Source organism: Fulmarus glacialis, unplaced genomic scaffold (assembly GCF_000690835.1).
Source record: "Fulmarus glacialis isolate BGI_N327 unplaced genomic scaffold, ASM69083v1 scaffold24011, whole genome shotgun sequence".
Classification (NCBI taxonomy): domain Eukaryota; kingdom Metazoa; phylum Chordata; class Aves; order Procellariiformes; family Procellariidae; genus Fulmarus; species Fulmarus glacialis.
In genome coordinates, this window is record NW_009193734.1 from 11,900 (window position 1) to 14,936 (window position 3,037).

Consider the following 3,037-nt stretch of genomic DNA (forward strand, 5'->3'; position numbering starts at 1 on the left):
CTCATGGTCCTGAAGCCTTCAGAAAATCCTGAAGGGATTTCCCAGCTGCGATGTTCGTGGCGTTTCTCCACTGGTGCCGAGACTATCTTGGCACGAAGACTCCAGAACTCACTCTCAGTAAGAGTTTGGTCAAACAATAAATGAATTTCCAGTGCCAACCATTGCTCCAGTATCTCGTTTCTGGTAAGGTTTTATTTATCAAAAATACGCGGAGCCTCATCAAAATGCAATTTGCTGAGCCCTGGCTCTAGATTGAGAAACTACTTCTCAAAGCCAAAGGCAATTTTCCATGTAAAAAGAAGACTAAGGGTGTAACATAGGTGTGTTTTGGGAATTGTGAAAGCCATGCTACAACTTGGCATGAACTACAGTGCTTGCCTGCCATGGGGCTTTGGAGTGAAAGATCAAAATAAAGATAAACATAAGCAGGGAAACAACCACAATGGATGAAAGGTGAAAAAAAAAAGAGTAGTATATCCTAGGGAGACTGTTACTATACCACAAAAGCGTAAGACTTCTTAGTCATGGAGTGCTACCATACGGTAGACACAGTTGTATCTTTTTTAATTTTCTCCTGCATTATAGGGTGTGTTTCTGGGTAGGGTCAATGTTTGGCAAATTGAAGATGAAAATCTGTAAACCACGCCACGCTGATGAAGACAGTAACTGTCTCCTCCTTCACGCCCATGCAAACCCAGCCCACCTCCAGAAGCGGATAAAAGAGAGCATCTACTGCCCTCGAGTCAGAGGGACTTTCTTCCCTTCTCTTTGCACTCATCTCCTCGCAGCACAACTCCATCGACCTTTCTTACCTTCTCGATTTTTGACTCTGCTTGGAAGAAACAGCCATGTCTCGGCAGTCTGTCTGCAGAAGCTTTGGAGGCGGGAGTAGAAGGGGCTACAGCTCTTGCTCTGCCATCGGTGGTGGCTTTGGAGGAGGTGGCGGCAGAAGCAGGAGCAGCTACAGCTCGTTCTCTATGTCCAGGGGATTTGGAGGTGGCGGACGTTGTGGAGGGTTTAGCAGCAAGAGTCTCCATAACATGGGTGGCAGTGGAAGGATTTCCATGGGTGGATGTTATGGCGGTGGAGGATACGGAGGCAGAATGGGCGGCTTTGGTGGAGGCTACGGAGGAGGACTAGGCAGCTTTGGCGGAGGAATGGGTGGAGGAGGAATGGGTGGCTTTGGAGGAATGGGTGGTGGTGGAGGAATGGGTGGCTTTGGTGGAGGAATGGGTGGTTATGGTGGAGGAATGGGTGGTGGAGGAATGGGGGGGGGGGGAATGGGCGGCGTTGGTGGACCAGGCTTTGGCATGTCAGGCTTTGGTGGCCCCGGTAGAGGTGGCCCTGGAATCCAGCCAGTGCAGGTTGACTCAACCCTCCTACAGCCAGTCCATGTTGAGATTGATCCTCAGATCCAGCAAGTCAAAAACCAGGAGAAGGAACAGATCAAGACTCTTAACAATCAATTTGCCTGCTTCATTGACAAGGTGAGAGGCTGGGATTGTGTCCAATTAAGGGTCAAAATTGGGAGGAACTTTCAAGTTCTGCAGAAATGTTGTCCTTTTCGCGCTAAATATCAGCAGGCTGAGAAGCTTGAGCAGAGCCTTTTTATTAAGTACTGCTAGAGAAGAGATGAGAATCTCTCTTCCATACGAGATCAAAGCTATGTCTTCAGGGCTTTAAGCTAGCCTGTTGCACCAGGCTCAACTAATAACTTATTCTTGCAAGCAGGCTCAACGCCTCCAAACATCTTCAGGTTTCAGGCACAAATTTTCCCTTCCGTACCATTCTTTTTCCAAATACCCTCCCATTTCAGTATTCACTAATACAATTTTTTTCTCTTTGTTTTCAAATACCCAGGCTTTTAAATCTAGACTAGAAATCCAAAATTTCTATACTACCTGCAATGGGAATGTAGCTGGAGCTGGTGCTACATTTAAAAGCTCCTTTGACTTGAATATGACTTAGAAATTTCCTCCTTTTCTCCATCTTGCAGTTTAGGCAAGAACAGAAATTAAAAAAAAAATGTTAACCAGTTCTCTCACCGTCGTGCAAAGAAGAATCTTTTTAAGTGATGAAAGGGTGCCTTGGCTGCTGCTGTTGTTCCACGTGTGATGGTGGACACTCCATGTGTTGGCTTTCAGGTCCGCTTCTTGGAGCAACAGAACAAGGTCCTCTCCACCAAGTGGGAGCTCCTCCAACAGCAAGGGCCTTCGGGGCCAAGGAAGAACCTCGACGTCATCTTCGAAAATTACATCCAGAACCTGAGGAGGCAGCTGGACTCAATCTTGGCACAGAGGGGGCAGCTGGAGTCGGAGCTGCAGAACATGCAGCAATACGTCGAGGATTACAAAACCAAGTAAGTGCGGGGACAGTCGAACCCAGAAAGCAACTCAAGCAACTTGGTAGTCATTCTTCTTCACACACACGCTTTTTATGGCAATTGTGGACATAGTTTTTTCAGTCTAAATATTTTATTCTGTTTTTTTTTCTTTTAGTTTCCTTAGTGTGGCCTTAGGCAGGAAAATTCAGGAAACTCAGCCTGTATTTTTACTCTCCGTAGGTATGAGGAGGAGATCAACAGGCGTACAACTGCTGAGAACGAGTTCGTGGTGCTTAAGAAGGTGAGTCACACGCACTGCAAAATGATCGCTTGAATGTTAGGCTTCATCTGTGCTTCGAGGGGATTCCCTCTTGAATGGGAATTTGGAGAGACTGTGGGTTCTGTGGGCTGATATTTAAAGTCCCTTGTTTTTAATTTGCATAATTGACTAACACCATCACAGCTGTTACCCTCAGTACGGACTGTAATTTCCATGGTCCTGAAGGATTTCCAAGAGGAAATAAAAGTATTCTCTGTGATCTTTCCTGTAGGATGTGGACTGTGCCTACATGACTAAAGTAGAGTTGGAAGCCAAGGTGGGAGCTCTGACCGATGAAATCAACTTCCTGAGGTGCATCTACGAGGAGGTAAGAGCTCTCCCTTCCCATGGCATGGCTGCAGTTTCAATGAGGGGCGTGGTGGCAACAGACACTG

The 3,037-nt window shown here is 46.6% G+C and overlaps 1 pseudogene; it reads left to right on the forward strand.

Moving 5' to 3' along the window:
• The first annotated feature begins 848 nt into the window (after positions 1–848).
• LOC104083898 overlaps positions 849–3,037 on the forward strand; it is a 3,484-nt pseudogene continuing 1,295 nt past the window's right edge.